Source organism: Mercenaria mercenaria, chromosome 13, assembly GCF_021730395.1.
Source record: "Mercenaria mercenaria strain notata chromosome 13, MADL_Memer_1, whole genome shotgun sequence".
Classification (NCBI taxonomy): domain Eukaryota; kingdom Metazoa; phylum Mollusca; class Bivalvia; order Venerida; family Veneridae; genus Mercenaria; species Mercenaria mercenaria.
The window spans coordinates 53,800,629-53,810,623 of record NC_069373.1 but is presented as its reverse complement, the minus strand read 5'-3'; positions in this window follow the sequence as shown (position 1 = coordinate 53,810,623).

Here is a 9,995-nt window from a genome sequence, read left to right as displayed (position 1 = left end):
TAACACTGTATGCTGTCACGTGACCTTGTGTACGGCGAGAAAAAGTTAAGATGGCGGATGTGGATATTGAAGAAAGGTAGGCTCCTTGTTTGTTCATTGATTTCTTTGTTAAAATTTCCTTTAGGGGAGAATGTTTTGTCGTATAACATGGCACTGACATTTGTCTTTCATCGGTAGTATACCATTACCTCAGACGACGTCTCGATTTTCTAGACTTTGCCCTTGAATGCAACAAAAACAACGGAAAATAAATCTAAGCGAGGAGAGACTCGGTTTTTCGAATTTTCCATCACTTTTTGTGCGATTTCTGCCAGTTTATGAAGTAGACATAGACTATGTACATAGACAAAACGTGTGTATCAGTCAGTTCCCAAAAAGCCGCATATTTCTTAAAAAAATACTTGTTTTAAAATTTGCCAAGTGAACGGTCAGAAGGCCGAGGTTATTCTGTCGGTGTACGGAAAGACGACGGCCAAAAGTGTACTATAAGAAGACAAAAATTCAAAGATTTTGCTACGAAATTGTGTACGGAAAGAAGACAAAATCCTGACACGATCATTTATTGATTATATTTCGACATAAGTGCTACCAATTTTCAATGTTTTTTAAAACATTGGAATTTTAAAGATTAATGAAAAACTATGTTTCTGTATTTAGCTCATTTGACTCAGAATCGTCTTGGATGATAAGTATATTGGCATATAATCTGATAGATCTATTCTTACATACGTTTTCTTTAGTCGATTTTAATTTGTTGGGAAGGAAAGTACAAAGGGATTCTAACCTTGTAGTGTTCTTTTTTACCTGAACATTGGAGCTCACTTTTGACATATTTATATGAATCCTTCGTGCAAATACAATTTTTTTTAATATTTAACACGATTTTAAAGTATGGCATGCTGCTATTTTAGAAGAAACTTTGGAGTCGCCATTTGAGAAGTTATTTATGATCGACATTTGAAATGTATTTTGACGTATCGGCTTAGACAATATCAGGTGTTGATTTTCAATAAGATCATTTACTGAAATATGCTAAATACTGATGTTAGTATGTTGAAGTTCAAATGAACACCTTTCCCTAGGTATATTTAACACCTTGTAGGTACTATCATTAATGTTTAAGGATGTAGGAGAATTTTTTTTTCTAACGTTAAGAATCTTTTCATACTCTGTGAGCTTGACGAATATTAGTTTCTAAGACAAACAAGGGAAGAAAAAACACAAGTCACCGATGGTGGTACCTTATAAAACATGTAATATCCCATTTAATGCTATAGGGATTTCATGTCTTACAGGTTGATAGGTATACAATGTGATGTCAGCATTATATAAGCATAAATGACACTAACACATCTCTTTCATTTTTACATGTTGACATAATTACCCCACCCACTTTATTTTCAATGGAAAAAATGTATTTAATCTACAGAAAATTTCTGTTTTCAAAATATTTTGCAGCTTTAATGACACACAAAAATGCTTCAATACGGAAAAAAAAGGTTGGGATCACCGTGTATCTAAGAGATTTATGAAGAAAAAACTGTTAAAAACTGGTGAATTTTGATATTATTTTGTTTTTTTTTGTTTTAATCTATATTTTCTAGATAAAATAAAGTGCTATCTTGAAAACTTTTATTTCAGTTATAGCTTATTGTTATATGTATCAGTCAGGTTAATATCAAAACCAAACCTGATCTACTTTCGTAGATATTTGAAATTACCTACCTCTACCCCATTGTAAATCTTACGTCAATTTTAAGCAAATGCCAGCCAAAAATAAGGGTGATTTTTTTTACAAAAAGTACAATCTATTTTGTTAAATGGTACATTATTAGTCAAATTTTAATTATTTAGCGATAATTTTTGGCAAAACTTTTGTTAAAATTCAATGCTCGAAGAAACTTTTTTCAAAATGGCGGATATGAAAAAAACAACAAAAACGCTCGTACATCCTTAAGAAAATCAACATAGACATGATAGAGATCAAAAGGTGGCTTTTGAGCGCCTTTTGATGCAAAATGAAATTCACTATTTCTTAATAGAGAAAATACACTTACAACAATAAAAGTTATAAAGTATTGATTTAGTAGGTATGTCACTAAAGAGTAAAGAGCTCCAAACTCTTTTAGAAATCAAGTTTGGCTACTAAATGTAAAGTTGTAACGGAAAATGTGAGTATATACCTGCGTTATGTTATTTTCAATGTTATTAGGTGTATGCTCTGACTGCAAAAACAGAAACCTTATTCATGCAATACCTTTAACACTTTTGTGTTACGGTTTATGTTATCTGTGCCTTTTGGCAATTTTAGACTCAGTGATGTTTTCTGTGAACATTTTGACCAGTACGTATTTACTCTAAATTCGGCCTTTAATATGACAATGTTTCTGGAAGAACTATTCACAAAATTGGCGGAAATATTCCGAGTCCGTGATTCGAACCATAACACAGCTTGTGTTAGGCTGATTTATGACTGGACTCTTTATTTACTTAAAATATAACAGAATCACAATCAAACTGATAACAAATTGCAATGCAGGCATCTGTTTTTGACATACAGTGATACATCGAAAGAAAATTGTAGCTTGTATATTCATTTGTTCAAGTTAGCTCACACGATCAGCTAAAACACAATACTGTTATCTCTCCATATACTTTGCTTCCCAACAATTTAAGGTCCCCTAAAGCAAGTGCATGAAAGAATATATCTATCAGATTATATGCAGATATTAAACATCATTCAAATGAGCTAAAAACAGAAACAAGTTCATTCTAATTTTTCAATAATCTTTAAAATTCTGTACGGTTTAGAGAAACTGGAGAATTCTTTGGAAACACATTGAAAATTGGCAGCACTAATGTCGAAAAATAGACCACATTAATCCTTCTAAGTTCCAGGGTAAGGCAGCTGGTGATCGTGTCAGGATTTTGTCTTCTTTCCGTACATCATTTCGTAGCAAAATCTTTGATTTTTCGTCGTCTTACCGTACACCGACAGAATACCCTCGGCCTTCCGACCGTACATTTGGCGAATTTTAAAACGAATATTTTTTAGTAAATATGCGGTTTTCATTGAACTGGCTGATACACACGTTTTGTCTATGTACATAGCCTTTGTGTACTTCATAATTTGGCAGAAATCGTGGATGAAAGGGATGGAAAATTCGAAAAACCGAGTCTCTCCTCGCTTAAATTTATTTTCCGTTGTTTTTGTTGCATTCAGGAGCAAAGTCTAGAAATTTAAGCCGTTGTCGGAGGTAATGGTATACAACCGTTGAAAGACAAATGTCAGTGCCGTGTTATACGACAAAACATTCTCCCTTAAAGGAAGTATTAACAGAGAAATCAATGAACAAACGAGGAGCCTACCTTTCCCCAATATCCACGTCCGCCATCTTGCATTTTTCTCGCCGTACACCAGGTCACGTGACAGCATACAGTGAATAAGAAAATAATTATATAGTCATTTTGACAAGTCTTTTCCCACTTTGAAACGTTTGAGTGGTGTTGCACAGTTCAGCTCCTCTCAATCAAAGTTTTAGGATTCAAAGTAATCTTCTTTCAAATTACATTTACATCATTATGAATAATACATGATATCGGCTATGTATCTATTATTAAGTGTTTATTCTTTTATTTTCTTCTCCCAGGAATCATTTAAAATGTTACTTCGCATTATCGAGTGTCGCTTCGCCTTGTCGTGTGTCATATCTCGTTGTCGTGCGTCGCGGTCATCAAAAAGACAGGGCACGACACATGAAAATGTTAAGTGATATCGCGACAATGCGAAGTGACACCGCGATATATCTTGCTATTGACATGCGACAATACAATATGACATCGCGACATAATCCACTCACATTGTTGTCTGTCGTTCGGCATTGTCAAGCGTTGTTTGGCATTACGTGTGTCGTATCGCATTGTCGCGATGTCGCTCCGCATTGTCAATTTTTATTTCTTAAAGCTGGTATCATTCGGTTGAAATTACCTAGTGATTCGTTCAAATCAGGTTCCCCACGGTCTGTTTTTATTTGTTTGTTTTGTCCTCATTGTCTTTATGTTTTTAAGGTAGAATCTTCTATTACCATTCGATTACGTACATTTACGTTATTAGCCGTTACGGGAAGTATTGGAAGCTAACTTCCCACTGACTATATCTAATAATAATTTGTATTGTAAAGGTAAGAAATCTATATAATACTTTGAATTATAACATAACAATGTAAACTTCCGGTTTAATCGCAAAGACACACAAACAAAAACATCAACATCAACAAAAGTGTAAGACGAACTTAAACTAATTAACTTTCAAATTAATTAATTATCAAAACAATGAACAGAAGACATGCGTTTTGCATGTTACCTCTTTGAGATTAGAATGACATTTTCTCCGTACATCTTTTATATTTCTATGTACCACCAATATAAGCGCAGGTGTCCTTTTCATAAATTCGATATTACTTATTAATGTTGGAGATAAAACTTAAGACTGTCACAAATTATTTTGGAAAAGGATATATTTCGGCATTACATGTCTTGCATCTTGAATGTGTTTGCATCGTACGTTTGCGCAACATGTAAACTTACTGGTCGTCTTTTTCACCACCATGAATTCAGGGTTACTTGGGACCTAAGTAATAATTACTGATTGGTAATTACATGCCGTTTTCTTGTGTCTAGAACATGTATACGGGATCCCATAAAATGGGTAGGGGCCTCCGTGGTCGTAACGGTTTAGTTGCTGACTTCTAATCACCTGCCCTTCACCGATGTGAGTTCGAGCCTCTCTTGGGGGCATATAATATTTCCGCCAGCTGGCTTACAGACGGTCGGTGGTTCTATCAAGGTGCTCGCCCGTGATGACATCATGCAAGGAGGGGCACCTTGGGTCTTCCACAACAGTCATAAGCTGGAAAGACGCCATGTGACATATCATGTTCGCGTGACGTTAAACCCACCAATAACAAAACAAAGTAAAACAGGTGTTTATCGCAGCAATCTTAGCCACACGTTTATCTAAAATGTATGTATTCATGTTACTTTCAGAAATCATATCGTCTGAAGTAAAGGTTTTAATGTTTAATACTTCTGTGCTTACCATGAAACTGTCGTATCAATATCATGCTTTGTCTCATCCCTTCAAGTATCCCTAAAGGCTCTCCTGGCTGATAAGAAAATCACAAAAGACTGATATTCTTTCTATATAATTCATTCCAGACAAATCAATCATAACTTGCAGAACAAGCATTAAAGATGCACTGGTATGCAAGAATGCAGTTTAATCTATTTCTGTTGAAGATATATCAAGTCTTTCAGTAACTTTGCCTATCCGGAACAACAGTCATTGTCAAACGTAAATTACATTCTTTTCAACGGTGTTACACTAAAGAGAATGCATTTTATACATATTATTGCGACTGTTGTCTGCTATTTCAAGGCTTATGACAAGAATAATTGAGCAGGACCATGAGAAAACCAACATAGTGCGTTTGCAACCAGCACGGATCGAGACCAGCATGCGCAACCGCACAGTCTGGTCAGGATCCATGCTGTTCGCTAACGGTTTCTCTGATTGCTATAGGCTTTGAAAGCGAACAGCATGGATCCTGACCAGACTGCGCGGATTCGCTGATCTGGATCCATGCTGGTCGCAAACGCACTATGTTGGTTTTTTCATGGTTTTCCCCTACTGGAACATTGCAATTTTGCCATTTAACATGACAATTGTAAATAGAAAATAAATGCTATAAAATGTTTTTTTACGAATTCAGGAAGTGCGACAATTACGCAGGTGATAAATTCAATCTGTGTTGGTAGTGGTCTATAAAACAAGTGGAACGATCAAATATTTCATTATATATGGATGTAGGTGACCACTGGTGTATGTTCGTTTGATTCAAAGATGCAATTATTTACTCTCACGGCTGAAAGAATAAGCGTGTGTTGTGCAGATTTCAACAGTGTTTCAGTTATATATACGGCCGTCATTTAATCTAACCCGTTGTACAAGTATAAAGCGACTGATAATTTCCACATATGAATCAAAGATGAAGTACGAATGACCGTATGACGTATCCTCTCCTATCATTATATCAATTATCATACAGCTCACCCGTGAGTCAAACCTAATTTGGTGTGTAAAGCTCTAATTGTTAAGCTTATTAAGTGGGCGTTTAGGAAGTCAAAATGATTACAATATTATATGCTTGCCAGCAAAGATTAGGCATCATTGCTAGAATCAGTAATTAAAATATTAGCTGAGTCATGTCAACCTGTTACTACATTGTGGAATAAAAGCTCCAATCGATAATCTAAGAAAAATGACAGAAACATTGTATCTCCATAGTCTAAGAAAAATGACACTGTATCTCTATCATGAAAAAAGTTGCTATTAAAAACAAGAAAGTAAATATTTAAATTAAATATTTAACTTTACTGATTAATATATTTACTTAAGCCATTTGTTACAAAATTGTGCTGTTGTTGCTTTTTTACAGTCATACTTACAAGATGCATATGATTTTTGTCCATCATCAAATGATAATGGCAGAGACAACAGTTCTTAACAAAAACTTCTATGAGTAGGCCCACGTGTAGGAAAACTTCATTCTTTACTAAATTTGCTTCAAAATTCAGAGTTTTACAATTTCACACGTTTTAGCTCAATATATTCAAAGTGTACTTGTAAACTGAAATGAAATGTGCAAACTTGACCATGCCTTAGTGTACCAGCTTCCGATTAACTTCATTATACAGATGCTTTAAACGGACATTGTCATTCCAAAGTACCATACACAATAACACACAGTCCAAGCCCGGAGAGACTTTAAAGGCCACCAAATTGTACTTAAAGGCATCTGGTTGATTGTGATTGTTAACTTTACCCTGCTAACTTTTTTAAAATGGACTGGTCTATCATTCAATTTGGACGATGGGGTGTACACTGAATATTCACGGTCTGAATAACGAACAGTGCAGATCACGATCAGCCTGCACAGGCTGATCTTGGTCTGCACTGGTCGCAAACGCAAAATCACTTGCCGTCAAGAGACAAAATGTTAATACAGTCCGTAAGATGGTATTCGTCCTGTCACATTAATAATCGGACCACAATGAACGGCAATTATCTCCGGTATTTTTTAAGTAAAATGGGACAGCAACTTTTATATTTGCAGAATCATTTGTTTAACAAATATAGGTAAAATAGCTACGATGTAAGCATGGTATCCTCTTTCGTACTAGTTGTTAGAATGTTGAGCATAAATGTAACTTTTCCTTCACCTTAAATAGGTTCAAATCAGATTTTTGTTGCAAGTAAAATAGTTGAGATTTTTATCGGGTGTTAAAATGTTCATCATGTTCTTGCCTTTTACCTTGAATTTTCAATAAGACTTTGTGTATTTATGTAACACAATGTCATGCTTGTTTTCGTGCGAGGTTCTTACATCCCTGCTGTTATATCTATAATAATGGTTGTTCTGTACTCTCAGATAAGTTATTCTTCTAAATTTCTCTCATTTCTAAGCAACATAAGGAAATTCAAGCATTGTCACTGATTAATGAATTTACTTGAAAAACATGGACCACAAGTCAGTTTTCATAGCAGAAATGGAAATCACAATTTTGATCACATTGTCAAGTATAGAAACAGATGTAATAAACATTTCGTGCGAGGAAGCATATCCGAGGCTTAAATTGTGTTTAAAGCCGAAATAACGGATGTCTGTCGTCGAGTTAAAGTCTGAACATGTCGATAATTGCTTTCTGCTTTTCATCACTGAATTCATGCATTTTTTTTCCATTAGAGTGGCGAAGTATTGTTAGTTTGTTTCATTATGTATGTTGGCTATATTGTGTGTTGGATGCTTAGTATTTCCGAGAATTCTATTTTTAATGAAACACTAACATTCGTGAAATAAGCGTTATTTTCTATGATTCTGTCGCGTGTGAAATTTCATCACATACCTCGCCTACAATTTTATTTTGTTTAATATCTCAAAAGACCACAAACCATAGCGTCCAATAATCCATCTATAAGATATATGCCGCAAATGAATTATATCTAGAGCTGCCAAGACCAAGTTATTTGTTCGGTCTGTTGTTACATGTTAAACACTTTTCTAATGACGCATTTTTCCTAGCAGATTATTGGCACATGATGTGTCCCTGGAGAATGTCTTTCAAAGTTCCGTTTTAACGAACATGACCTACATACAAACAAATCTTTGTTTCTAATGATAACCACATGGTTTCCATTCAAAAGGAACATATAATATGCACATGATTATTTAATATCTTTTAATAATTAAACATTTATGTCACGGGAAATGTAATATTTAGCAGTATATAAGTTTTTTGCAACTCTCCAGAAAAAAATGTTTAAAGTTGTTTCGCATGTTTCATTAACCGGAAGTCACAGCTATACGAGATAATCTAGACTTAAACCTGATCCGACATAGAAATGTAAACATGCAACAAATGAATAGGAATCAAGGTGTTAAATGATAACAGCAAAATTAATAAAGAAACTAAATGTTTGACAATTATTCTGAAATGAAATTGAACGTGATATATATTTAGATCCTTGAATTTAAACACCCAAGACTATATTAATAGTACGTTCTAATATAAACGTGGTAAATAAATAATAATAAGATGATGCTTATTATGTATGACGATGTACCATGTACAATTCTGTGATAAAATTCTGTTCTGTTCTGTATCACTGGCTTATTGGTATGAGTAAAGTGCAATGTTACTAGTTTTTATCAATGAAAGACACTGAGTGCCACATAATAACCACCACGTTTTTTTTCGTAGCGCAAAGTGACAATATTTGGAAGAAGTTAATCTATCATCGCGTTTTGGTTTACGTTTCTATGAAAAAGCACTTACACACAATATTTTTCACTGTTTACCCCGCGGAATTACATTTTCAGAACCAATTTAAAAGCGTTTTGTAAATGCCATAGAAGCTGCCCTCCCAAACTGCTGTTTAAGTGTACACAGTGCCAACATATGAGCCGCACCATGAGAAAACCTACATAGTGGCTTTGCGACCAGCATGGATCCAAACCAGCCTGCGCATCCGCACAGTCTGGTCAGGATCCATGCTGTTCGCTTTCAAAGCCAATTGCAATTAGAGAAACCGTTAGCAAACAGCATGGATTCTGACCAGACTACGCGGATGCGCAGGCTGGTCTGGATCCATGCTGGTCGCAAAACCACTATGTTGGTTTTCTCATGGCACGGCTCGTATGTAGTATATTTGTTGTGTAAATACTACACTCCTCGGGATGAAAATGTCTTTGCTGTTTCCGTCTCTATGAACACAAATCTATTTAGAGATATCAGTTATAGTTAAGATCATGGAATCGCATTTTGAGAACAAACCTTTTTTCCGTTTTCTCTTGAATTAGAAGAAGCCTCAGTAAAATTACCTTTTGGTACCCAGATCAACTAATATAAGGTTTTGTATGACAGGCCTTTAATTAAATGCTGACTTAGAAACGTTTTTTTATGTCTAATAACTTCCTTGCATGACAAAATGTCTAGAAACATAGCATAAAATACTGTAAAATAGCTCCGCTGACACTCAATACTTTTGACACTTAAGTTTTAGCAGGCCTCTCTTCCGTCAAGAAATAATTAAATGTATATCTAATTTACTTTGATGAAGGCTATAGAACTAATACGCAGAATTAAAAAGAAGATTTTATGTCTAATTTTAACGCAAAACTAACAAGATATATAAAACAATATCGCAAAAATACTTTAAAGTTTCTCCCCTGACATTCATAACTGTGAAACTTCAATTTGAGCAGGAACACTTACGCCAGGAAATAGTTCTTGGTATGTCGTATCCAGTTTAATGACTGTGCTAGTATAGAAGACGTCATATTTTTTATAATACTAAATGTCATATAGGCTGTCTGTTTTGAGTTTTGTCGTGTTTTATGCCAAACAGATAAAAATAAGGTATTATGGCAAATATA